At 44.0% G+C, this 13453-nt stretch overlaps 1 protein-coding gene across 4 annotated transcripts in view; it reads right to left on the bottom strand.

Moving 5' to 3' along the window:
• IDUA (alpha-L-iduronidase) overlaps positions 1-13453 on the bottom strand; it is a 415485-nt gene that overhangs the window by 105012 nt on the left and 297020 nt on the right. The gene's annotated exons all lie outside the window — the stretch shown is intronic.

The raw sequence follows: 13453 nt of genomic DNA, 5'->3' as shown, positions 1-13453 counted from the left end.
TGTGCTGCTTTATTGTGGGACTGGGGACCACCAGTATAATATTATATAGGAGGAGTACAGTGCAGAGTTTTGCTGACCAGTGACCACCAGTATATAATATATAGCATTACGGTACAGTAGGCCACTGCTGTACCTACCTCTGTGTCGTCATTAAGTATACTATCCATCTAGATTCTATACCTGTGGTGCATTTCAGTTGTGCAGTTTGCTGACACAGTGACCACCAGTATATATAGCAGTACGGTACGGAAGGCCACTGCTGTACCTACCTCTGTGTCATCATTAAGTATACTATCCATCTACATTCTATACCTGTGGTGCATTTTAGTTTTGCAGTTTGCTGACACAGTGACCACCAGTATACTATATATAGCAGTACGGTACGGAAGGCCACTGCTGTACCTACCTCTGTGTCGTCATTAAGTATACTATCCATCTACATTCTATACCTGTGGTGCATTTTAGTTTTGCAGTTTGCTGACACAGTGACCACCAGTAAACTATATATAGCAGTACGGTACGGAAGGCCACTGCTGTACCTACCTCTGTGTTGTCATTAAGTATACTATCCATCTACATTCTATACCTGTGGTGCATTTTAGTTTTGCAGTTTGCTGACACAGTGACCACCAGTATACTATATATAGCAGTACGGTACGGAAGGCCACTGCTGTACCTACCTCTGTGTCGTCATTAAGTATACTATCCATCTACATTCTATACCTGTGGTGCATTTTAGTTTTGCAGTTTGCTGACACAGTGACCACCAGTATACTATATATAGCAGTACGGTACGGAAGGCCACTGCTGTACCTACCTCTGTGTCGTCATTAAGTATACTATCCATCTACATTCTATACCTGTGGTGCATTTTAGTTTTGCAGTTTGCTGACACAGTGACCACCAGTATACTATATATAGCAGTACGGTACGGAAGGCCACTGCTGTACCTACCTCTGTGTCGTCATTAAGTATACTATCCATCTACATTCTATACCTGTGGTGCATTTTAGTTTTGCAGTTTGCTGACACAGTGACCACCAGTATACTATATATAGCAGTACGGTACGGAAGGCCACTGCTGTACCTACCTCTGTGTCGTCATTAAGTATACTATCCATCTACATTCTATACCTGTGGTGCATTTTAGTTTTGCAGTTTGCTGACACAGTGACCACCAGTATACTATATATAGCAGTACGGTACGGAAGGCCACTGCTGTACCTACCTCTGTGTCGTCATTAAGTATACTATCCATCTACATTCTATACCTGTGGTGCATTTTAGTTTTGCAGTTTGCTGACACAGTGACCACCAGTATACTATATATAGCAGTACGGTACGGAAGGCCACTGCTGTACCTACCTCTGTGTCGTCATTAAGTATACTATCCATCTACATTCTATACCTGTGGTGCATTTTAGTTTTGCAGTTTGCTGACACAGTGACCACCAGTATACTATATATAGCAGTACGGTACGGAAAGCCACTGCTGTACCTACCTCTGTGTCGTCATTAAGTATACTATCCATCTACATTCTATACCTGTGGTGCATTTTAGTTTTGCAGTTTGCTGACACAGTGACCACCAGTATACTATATATAGCAGTACGGTACGGAAGGCCACTGCTGTACCTACCTCTGTGTCGTCATTAAGTATACTATCCATCTAGATTCTATACCTGTGGTGCATTTCAGTTGTGCAGTTTGCTGACACAGTGACCACCAGTATATATAGCAGTACGGTACGGAAGGCCACTGCTGTACCTACCTCTGTGTCATCATTAAGTATACTATCCATCTACATTCTATACCTGTGGTGCATTTTAGTTTTGCAGTTTGCTGACACAGTGACCACCAGTATACTATATATAGCAGTACGGTACGGAAGGCCACTGCTGTACCTACCTCTGTGTCGTCATTAAGTATACTATCCATCTACATTCTATACCTGTGGTGCATTTTAGTTTTGCAGTTTGCTGACACAGTGACCACCAAACTATATATAGCAGTACAGTACGGAAGGCCACTGCTGTACCTACCTCTGTGTTGTCATTAAGTATACTATCCATCTACATTCTATACCTGTGGTGCATTTTAGTTTTGCAGTTTTCTGACACAGTGACCACCAGTATACTATATATAGTAGTACGGTACGGAAGGCCACTGCTGTACCTACCTCTGTGTCGTCATTAAGTATACTATCCATCTACATTCTATACCTGTGGTGCATTTTAGTTTTGCAGTTTGCTGACACAGTGACCACCAGTATACTATATATAGCAGTACGGTACGGAAGGCCACTGCTGTACCTACCTCTGTGTCGTCATTAAGTATACTATCCATCTACATTCTATACCTGTGGTGCATTTTAGTTTTGCAGTTTGCTGACACAGTGACCACCAGTATACTATATATAGCAGTACGGTACGGAAGGCCACTGCTGTACCTACCTCTGTGTCGTCATTAAGTATACTATCCATCTACATTCTATACCTGTGGTGCATTTTAGTTTTGCAGTTTGCTGACACAGTGACCACCAGTATACTATATATAGCAGTACGGTACGGAAGGCCACTGCTGTACCTACCTCTGTGTCGTCATTAAGTATACTATCCATCTACATTCTATACCTGTGGTGCATTTTAGTTTTGCAGTTTGCTGACACAGTGACCACCAGTATACTATATATAGCAGTACGGTACGGAAAGCCACTGCTGTACCTACCTCTGTGTCGTCATTAAGTATACTATCCATCTACATTCTATACCTGTGGTGCATTTTAGTTTTGCAGTTTGCTGACACAGTGACCACCAGTATACTATATATAGCAGTACGGTACGGAAGGCCACTGCTGTACCTACCTCTGTGTTATCATTAAGTATACTATCCATCTACATTCTATACCTGTGGTGCATTTTAGTTTTGCAGTTTGCTGACACAGTGACCACCAGTGTACTATATATAGCAGTACGGTATGGAAGGCCACTGCTGTACCTACCTCTGTGTCGTCATTAAGTATACTATCCATCTACATTCTATACCTGTGGTGCATTTTAGTTTTGCAGTTTGCTGACACAGTGACCACCAGTATACTATATATAGCAGTACGGTATGGAAGGCCACTGCTGTACCTACCTCTGTGTCGTCATTAAGTATACTATCCATCTACATTCTATACCTGTGGTGCATTTTAGTTTTGCAGTTTGCTGACACAGTGACCACCAGTATACTATATATAGCAGTACGGTACGGAAGGCCACTGCTGTACCTACCTCTGTGTCGTCATTAAGTATACTATCCATCTACATTCTATACCTGTGGTGCATTTTAGTTTTGCAGATTGCTGACAGTGACCACCAGTATATATAGCAGTACGGTACGGAAGGCCACTGCTCTACCTACCTCTGTGTCGTCAAGTATACTATCCATCCATACCTGTGGTGCATTTCAGTTGTGCGCAGTATATATAGTAGTAGGCCATTGCTATTGATAGTTACTGGCATATAATTCCACACATTAAAAAATGGAGAACAAAAATGTGGAGGTTAAAATAGGGAAAGATCAAATTCCACTTCCACCTCGTGCTGAAGCTGCTGCCACTAGTCATGGCCGAGACGATGAAATGCCATCAACGTCGTCTGCCAAGGCCGATGCCCAATGTCATAGTACAGAGCATGTAAAATCCTAAAAACAAAAGTTCAGTAAAATGACCCAAAAATCAAAATTAAAAGCGTCTGAGGAGAAGCATAAATTTGCCAATATGCCATTTACGACACGGAGTGGCAAGGAACGGCTGGGGCCCTGGCCTATGTTCATGGCTAGTGGTTCAGCTTCACATGAGGATGGAAGCACTCATCCTCTCGCTAGAAAAATTAAAAGACTTAAGCTGGCAAAAGCACAGCAAAGAACTGTGCGTTCTTCTAAATCACAAATACCCAAGGAGAGTCCAATTGTGTCGGTTGCGATGCCTGACCTTCCCAACACTGGACGGGAAGAGCTTGCGCCTTCCACCATTTGCACGCCCCCTGCAAGTGCTGGAAGGAGCACCCGCAGTCCAGTTCCTGATAGTCAAATTGAAGATGTCACTGTTGAAGTACACCAGGATGAGGATATGGGTGTTGCTGGCGCTGGGTAGGAAATTGACAAGGAGGATTCTGATGGTGAGGTGGTTTGTTTAAGTCAGGCACCCAGGGAGACACCTGTTGTCCGTGGGACGAATATGGCCATTAACATGCCTGGTCAAAATACAAAAAAAAATCAGCTCTTCGGTGTGGAATTATTTCAACACAAATGCGGACAACAGGTGTCAAGCCGTGTGTTGCCTTTGTCAAGCTGTAATAAGTAGGGGTAAGGACGTTAACCACCTCGGAACATCCTCCCTTATACGTCACCTGCAGCGCATTCATCATAAGTCAGTGACAAGTTCAAAAACTTTGGGTGACAGCTGAAGCAGTCCACTGACCACTAAATCCCTTCCTCTTGTAACCAAGCTCCTACAAACCCCACCACCAACTCCCTCAGTGTCAATTTCTTCCTTACCCAGGAAAGCCAATAGTCCTGCAGGCCATGTCACTGGCAAGTCCGACGAGTCCTCTCCTGCCTGGGATTCCTCCGATGCATCCTTGAGTGTAACGCCTACTGCTGCTGGCGCTGCTGTTGTAGCTGCTGGGAGTCGATCGTCATCCCAGAGGGGAAGTCGGAAGACCACTTGTACTACTTCCAGTAAGCAATTGACTGTCCAACAGTCCTTTGCGAGGAAGATGAAATATCACAGCAGTCATCCTGCTGCAAAGCAGATAACTCAGGCCTTGGCAGCCTGGGCGGTGAGAAACGTGGTTCCGGTATCCACCGTTAATTCACAGGCAACTAGAGACTTGATTGAGGTACTGTGTCCCCGGTACCAAATACCATCTAGGTTCCATTTCTCTAGGCAGGCGATACCGAAAATGTACACAGACCTCAGAAAAAGACTCACCAGTGTCCTAAAAAATGCAGTTGTACCCAATGTCCACTTAACCACGGACATGTGGACAAGTGGAGACGGGGCAGACTCAGGACTATATGACTGTGACAGCCCACTGGGTAGATGTATTGCCTCCCGCAGCATCTCGCAAACGCCAACTCGTTCCTAGGCAGGCTACGCTTTGTATCACTGCTTTCCAGAAGAGGCACACAGCTGACAACCTCTTACGGAAACTGAGGAAGATCATCGCAGAATGGCTTACCCCAATTGGACTCTCCTGGGGATTTGTGACATCGGACAACGCCAGCAATATTGTGCGTGCATTACATCTGGGCAAATTCCCATGTTTTGCACATACATTGAATTTGGTGGTGCAGAATTATTTAAAAAACGACAGGGGGGTGCAAGAGATGCTGTCGGTGGCCCGAAGAATTGCGGGCCACTTTTGGCATTCAGCCACCACGTACAGAAGACTGGAGCACCACCAAACATTCCTGAACCTGCCCTGCCATCATCTGAAGCAAGAGGTGGTAACGAGGTGGAATTCAACCCTCTATATGCTTCAGAGGATGGAGGAGCAGCAAAAGGCCATTCAAGCCTATACATCTGCCCACGATATAGGCAAAGGAGGGGGAATGCACCTGACTCAAGCGCAGTGGAGAATGATTTCAACGTTGTGCAAGGTTCTGCAACCCTTTGAACTTGCCACACGTGAAGTCAGTTCAGACACTACCAGCCTGAGTCAGGTCATTCCCCTCATCAGGCTTTTGCAGAAGAAGCTGGATACATTGAAGGAGGAGCTAAAACAGAGCGATTCCGCTAGGCATGTGGGACTTGTGGATGGAGCCCTTAATTCGCTTAACCAGGATTCACGGGTGGTCAATCTGTTGAAATCAGAGCACTACATTTTAGCCACCGTGCTCGATCCTAGATTTAAAACCTACGTTGTATCTCTCTTTCCGGCAGACACAAGTCTGCAGAGGTTCAAAGACCTGCTGGTGAGAAAATTGTCAAGTCAAGCGGAACGTGACCCGTCAACATCTCCTCCTTCACATTCTCCCGCAACTGGGGGTGCGAGGAAAAGGCTAAAAATTCTGAGCCCACCCGCTGGCGGTGATGCAGGGCAGTCTGGAGCGAGTGCTGACATCTGGTCCGGACTGAAGGACCAGCCAACGATTACTGACATGTCGTCTACTGTCACTTCATATGATTTCTCACCATTGAAAGAATCGTGGAGGATTATATGAGTGACCGCATCCAAGTAGGCACGTCAGACAGTCCGTACGTATACTGGCAGGATAAAGAGGCAATTTGGAGGCCCTTGCACAAACTGGCTTTATTCTACCTAAGTTGCCCTCCCTCCAGTGTGTACTCCGAAAGAGTGTTTAGTGCAGCCGCTCACCTTGTCAGCAATCGGCGTACAAGGTTACTTCCAGAAAATGTGGAGAAGATGATATTCATCAAAATGAATTATAATCAATTCCTCCGTGGAGACATTCACCAGCAGCAATTGCCTCCACAAAGTACACAGGGACCTGAGATGGTGGATTCCAGTGGGGACGAATTAATAATCTGTGAGGAGGGGGATGTACACAGTGAAAGGGGTGAGGAATCGGAGGATGATGATGAGGTGGACATCTTGCCTCTGTAGAGCCAGTTTGTGCAAGGAGAGATTGATTGCTTCTTTTTTTGGTGGGGGCCCAAACCAACCAGTCATTTCAGTCACAGTCGTGTGGCAGACCCTGTCACTGAAATGATGGGTTCGTTAAAGTGTGCATGTTCTGTTTATACAACATAAGGGTGGGTGGGAGGGCCCAAGGACAATTCCATCTTGCACCTCTTTTTTCTTTAATTTTTCTTTGCATCATGTGCTCTTTGGGGACAATTTTTTTGAAGTGCCATCCTGTTTGACACTGCAGTGCCACTCCTAGATGGGCCAGGTGTTTGTGTCGGCCACTTGTGTCGCTTAGCTTAGTCACACAGCGACCTTGGTGCGCCTCTTTTTTTCTTTGCATCATGTGCTGTTTGGGGACAATTTTTTTGAAGTGCCATCCTGCCTGACACTGCAGTGCCACTCCTAGATGGGCCAGGTGTTTGTATCGGCCACTTGTGTCGCTTAGCTTAGTCACACAGCGACCTTGGTGCGCCTCTTTTTTTCTTTGCATCATGTGCTGTTTGGGGACTATTTTTTTGAAGTGCCATCCTGCCTGACACTGCAGTGCCACTCCTAGATGGGCCAGGTGTTTGTGTCGGCCACTTGTGTCGCTTAGCTTAGCCATCCAGCGACCTCGGTGCAAATTTTAGGACTAAAAATAATATTGTGAGGTGTGAGGTGTTCAGAATAGACTGGAAATGAGTGGAAATTATGGTTATTGAGGTTAATAAAACTATGGAATCAAAATGACCCCCAAATTCTATGATTTAAGCTGTTGTTTAGGGTTTTTTGTAAAAAACACCCGAATCCAAAACACACCCGAATCCGACAAAAAAATTTCGGTGAGGTTTTGCCAAAACGCATCCGAATCCAAAACACGGCCGCGGAACCGAATCCAAAACCAAAACACAAAACCCGAAAAATGTCCGGTGCACATCACTAGTGTAGATATGGTATCCCTAAAATAATTTAAAGTGACAGGGGTACCCATTTTACAGATGAAGTCTTTCAGGTCATGTGCAAACTGATGAAAATTAATAGCAAGCTGCATACTCCGTACCGTCCACAGGAGAGTGCAAAGGTAGAGAGAGTGAACAGCACTATTAAGAATAAGCTGAGCAAATTAATGGCTGAAACTGGATTGTTGTGGCCAGAAGCTGTGCCACTAGTGTTGTACAGCAACAGAACCACTCCCAGGTCTCCACTTAATTTATCACCCTTTGAAATTCTTTTTGGTCGACAACCTCATGTAATGATAGACCCCCAGGATGATTTGAAATGTAATAATGAAGTGACTGTGAAATATTTGGTTGGGATGAGCCAGCAGCTGAGAAATCAACAAAGAAATCTAGAGCTGGTGATTCCTGACCTACCAAACAGTAATTGCCATGACATTGAGCCTGGGGATTATGTGATGATTTGAAATTTCTTACGCTCAGGTTGCCTCATAGACAGGTGGGAAGGACCATACCAAGTCTTGTTAACCAACACGACAGCATTAAAGGTCGCCGAAAGAGAGACTTGGGTCCACTCGTCCCACTGCAAGAAGGTCGCTGACCCGGAGAGAACTCGTGACAAAGAGCAGAGTGTAGAGAATCTCGTATCACTGGAGTGTTTGTTTCGGGAAAGTTGAGAGGCAGGACTGTTGAAGGGCATCTGAGCACAGAGAGTAACAAGATCTAGAACGGTTGTCACACCATTTTCTTTTTTCACCTCCCCCTGCATTTTCCTTTCTTTTCTCCTTCTTATTTTCCTCCTTTCCCCTAATGAAATGGATCGATCACAAGAGACTGCGTTTCAGGTTCTGTTAGTAATTCTGGTTTTGATCAGGACAGTTTGTTTTGGTGAGGGTCCCTGAGAGGTCGAGCAGGGATCTGGAATGGGTTCTGATGGCAAGTATGAATTTGTAGGATCTCAGGAGCAGCCCATCACTCTAGTAAAGGCTGACATCAGCAAGCGCTCTGGTAGTCAGGGAACTCGGAGGCACTGTGAAGGGTTATTGTCTGATGAATATTGTATTTGTAGGAATTGTGAGAATATAGTAGAGGATGGGTGCATCCAGAGATGTCAGTCCAACCTTAATAACAACATGGACCGCCATCCGTTGAGTGATTACCACTCACTAGTGGGTAAGGTCTTAAACCAGACAGAATGCTGGGTGTGCTCACAAGTACCTCAAGGTCAGAGTAAGTCAGGATTAGTACCATACCCTTTAGCAATAGATGAAGTACTCAAATTGCGGGGTGGGAGACCGGTGGACAAGAAATTCAATATCTCTAGGCCCCCTAGTTTGAAGCTCCATCAGTATCATGTAGACAGGTCCTTATTGTGTTTTAATATTTCCAATTACCGAAAACCGGGAAATTGAGAAGTGACGTGGAATAACCAGACAATTACCTTTTCACACAGAGCTGATAGGATACCCATAGACTCTGAACTTGTACACCAAATAGCCAACAGTGGGAGGTATTTTCGGTATAGGTATACTCGTGGAAGCAAGACCATGTGGGTTGGAAAAGTATCGTCAGGGTATTGTGCTCATATCATCCAGCCCGATACTTGTACTGAGCAGATGGGAGAACTAGGGATTGGCTTCTTTACTTGGAAAATTTGTAATATGGTGATGTTATATTTTGTCCCCTATGTTCTCCCAGATGATGCCTATTTCATATGTGGGAGGAAGGCGTACAAGTGGCTTGCCCCGAGCTCAGAGGGATTGTGTTATATTTGGAGAGTACTACCGGAGGTCATGATCATAACCCATGATAAAATGAAAGACGTTCACCGCAGTGCTCAGGCTCCTTATACTCATACTCACTATGAACACATCATCAAGAGACACCTCATAGATAGGGCAGAGCACGCAGCCTCTGATTTGATCCACGAATCCACCAGGATTCAGTTCCTTCTCGCATTAGACATTACCCGTACTGCCAGAGGAACTATAAATTATAGGTATATCCATGCGCTAGCGAACTTGATAGATAATATCACTGAGATGTATGACGACACCTTCAGGTATACGGGAAGGGAGTTACAAGCTTACAAGAAGGTACTGATTCAGCACAGGATGGTCCTTAATTATGTCACAGCCGTGACAGGTGGGTACTGTGTTACTCTGGCAACTCAATATAGTGAGAAGTGCTGTACGTATATTACAAACAGCACTGATGACCCAACGGAGATCATCGATCAAAAGATGGACGATATCTTGCAGTTGAAGTGGGAGTTCAGGAGGAAGCACAACCTTACCTTAGCGACTGTGAGTAATGAACTGACCAGCTGGGTCTCATGGTTGAACCCACGCAAATGGTTCTCAGGGTTAGGAGAGTGGGCTCAAAATGTCATTATGAGGGTGGGGAAGTTTCTCCTTTGTATCCTGGGAGTCGTCATAATTATTGGCTCGATATTTAGGTGTGTTCAAATTCTAATGCGGCGCAAGCACAGCACAAATTTGATGAGTCTAAGGAGCGAGGGCGCTGTTATAGCAGCAGATTTAATTTACGACCCATCCATAGAGACAGTGTTATGATAAGGATTGCGAATGAATTTCATGACCTGTTTCTTTCACCCGTTTTTCTCTGCCCAGATACATCCATCCGGAAAAGACATCAGCCCTGCTCAAAATGTTTATGTGAATGTATTTTTATATATGTGTCTTATCTTCATCTCTGCAACCTCCAGCTAATGGCACACATAGTCCACAGGTGATATCCACATATACTAGCACTCACATATGTTTCCCCCTCCATGTATCATCAACTAAATGTGCACCCCATTTGTTGGAACAAGAAGCCGAAAAGAGCTTGGTAGTGTTTGTTGGCCCATTTACTGACCCTTAATACGGGATGAGAAGGATTTAATGTATACTTCGCAATACCTCGAAGCTTATGTAGAACATATACGGCACGATGATACATGCCCCCCAGACATGGATTCACACATGCATGCTTTTACTATCCCACTAGGTCATATATTTCCCACCTACAACTCTCCCCTGACCATCCAAGCTTCTGTAGATATTGTATAGATATTTTTCTGTTTATTGATTAGGTAGTGGCAGTTATTGGTGACTGCCAAAGGGTGGACTGTCAAAATCGAAAAATATTGCAGTACACACATCACGTACAAACTACACACATATGGCCTCCATGCGTGTACTTGTTCTGCCGTGCGTGCACATATCCGCAATTTGCGTATGGTCGCTCCCACGGTCTTGAGCATTAGCGCATGGTATGAGTATTTACGGTAGAGTTTGTGAACGCATGGAAAAGCCATCAAAACACATTACATATTTAATCCAAATAGTGCATAATGTACACATAGTCTCCCTGCACTACACCAGCAAGTTACAACAGTTTAAATGGTATCAGAACAAAGGGATTCACCTTTACAGGATAGGAGGGGACAGAACAAGGTTATAAGGTGGTGTTTGGTATCCAGCTGTAGGGTATTTTAAGGGTAATATTCCAGTGTTGGTTGGCAGAAGATCGCACGTTCCTGCGAATAGTTATGTGCAGGTGCAGAATATAGATATAAACTGTATTTACTGTACATTAGGTATGCGGCGGGAACCCAGAGGAGACAAGTGCATCTGGAACAGACATCGCCCACCTATTCAAACCAACCTATGACCTCTCCTGTACTGTAAATGACCATCCCTGTGTCCAATGGACAAAGATTACAGTATCCATTGTGTTAAGTTTTGGAAAATTGTATAAAAGGAGCCAGCTGCAGGCCTGGTCACACAAGACTCTAAAAGTTATCTATCCAGATTACCGAGGACCAGACTGGGTAGCGCGGCGAAAACCAAACACGTATGTACCATTGACTGTAGCCATTATTCTTTTGTATTGTATTGCTTTGTTATTGTAACCCCCTTTCAGTAATAATATGTTGTGGTGTCGGAACCCGGCATTTTAAATACAAACTGGTGTCGTGTTTTCCTTTCCCTGCTAAGGTTATAAGTGTATTACTATCGTATGCATAGCTGTTAAGGGTTCACGGTGTATCTTTGGGTGTGTACGCAGTGAGTGTACTTTGTACAGCCAGCGTACGCAAAATACGTACACGGTACGGGACTCTGTACGCTAATGGTGTAATAAGTACGTAGGTTGTATAGCGGACGCAGCGGCTCCATTTAAAGTGTATGAAATGTCTTTTTAAAGTGTTGCTTTTAGTCATGTATTTAAATCAGCATTTACAGATCCCAATGCTAAGTAAGTTTGGCTTTTAAAAAATGAGAGTTTTTTTTTTAAAACTCTTTTATGTTCTCATAGGCAAGACAGCAGACACAGTATGCAGTATGAGCACTCACGCCTGTACTAATCATGCCTTTTATTTTTTATTTTTCCTCTGGATTTGTGCACCATTCCTATATCCAAGTGCCCCTGTCTGCGGAACACTTGCGCAATTACAGGAGGCCGGGGAACGTCAGTAGATCCTAGCACTGGCCATTGACATATATGGACACGCTTGTCTCCTTATACACTGGACAGTGTATGTAACAATATTAATAGTTAATACTGTATATTGTCTATAGTATAGGCTGTAGGAGAGAGAGTCTAAAAAATATCTCGATCCAACATATTTATAACATAAGTTGGCAGGAAAAGTTAAACATGCCAAAACAATTATTCATACATAATACACTCATGTGCCATAAAAACTGAGCCAGACACTACCATTTCCAGTACATGCCACCGCTGCCCCTCCTCCGCATTAAATGGTATCTAACACAATTTAATTACTCTATACAGGCAGGTATCCACTGTTAATGTGCAGTGAAGATGGCAGAGTATCACAATTTGGCATGAAAGTAGGTGCCAGAGATATATTTCACTCCAACTCCGAAATCAGTCTCAAATGTGGTCATGGTTGCGATCATATGCAAATGCCAGTATCAGCCGTCCCCTAGTGTAGATGCCTGCATCCAAATGTGCAAGCACGGAGGCGTCAACTTTCAGTGTTTCTGTAAGCAGTATCATCGCCGGTGACACTTGACACGCCACCATCGCACACCATCGCACACCATCGCCTCTTGCACCAGCCCTATGGCAGGTGCAGTCTCTTATTCTGACCACAGCCTCTGTGACTGCATCTGTGTGTCTGAGAACATAGCTTCTGCCACTGACACACCCACGACACTCTCATTACACGCCCATGAGACTGACGTGTATTGCTTTCACTTCAGGCCACCTGCCAGTCACCACCCAGGAACATTCATCACTGTTATCCCATTTCAGATACCTTTGTGCATACACTCAGTAATGCTGGCACTGTAGGGGTTTTCTGAACTTTTTGTTCATGTGCAGCTGCAAACAATCGCTCAGCTATGTGAACATCGGTATATGCATGCAGTTAGCTGGACATGCAGAAGGTACACAAGGCTCTGTACTTTCAAAACAAGATTGTGAAATTTCAACTTTATATATTTATGACAGTAAGCACCAATCTCTGCAAACACAGCCCTAATACCTAAAATTCATTCTAACAATAAAGGGCAGATATATAGATATATATATATATATATATATATATATATATGGTGAATTAAACATATATTACATAGTTACATAGTTTCTGAGGTTGAAAAAAGACAATTTGTCCATCGAGTTCAACATATTTGTGGTCTCCTGTGCTGTATTATTTTTAGGGGTAATTTTATCTGTTGTGAAATTTGGGCATTTTGTTTATTCCTTTTTTTTTTTTTTTACTATAGTGCGTGATCTACCCACCATAACCCTGTATATCCTTATCCATTAGGAATTTATCTAGCCCATTCTTAAAAGTATTGATTGAGTCTGCCATTACTACTCTATCTGTCCTTACTG

Source organism: Pseudophryne corroboree, chromosome 1 (assembly GCF_028390025.1).
Source record: "Pseudophryne corroboree isolate aPseCor3 chromosome 1, aPseCor3.hap2, whole genome shotgun sequence".
NCBI classification, from domain to species: domain Eukaryota; kingdom Metazoa; phylum Chordata; class Amphibia; order Anura; family Myobatrachidae; genus Pseudophryne; species Pseudophryne corroboree.
Note: the sequence above shows the minus strand (reverse complement) of the source record. Positions and strands in the feature narration are given on the sequence as shown.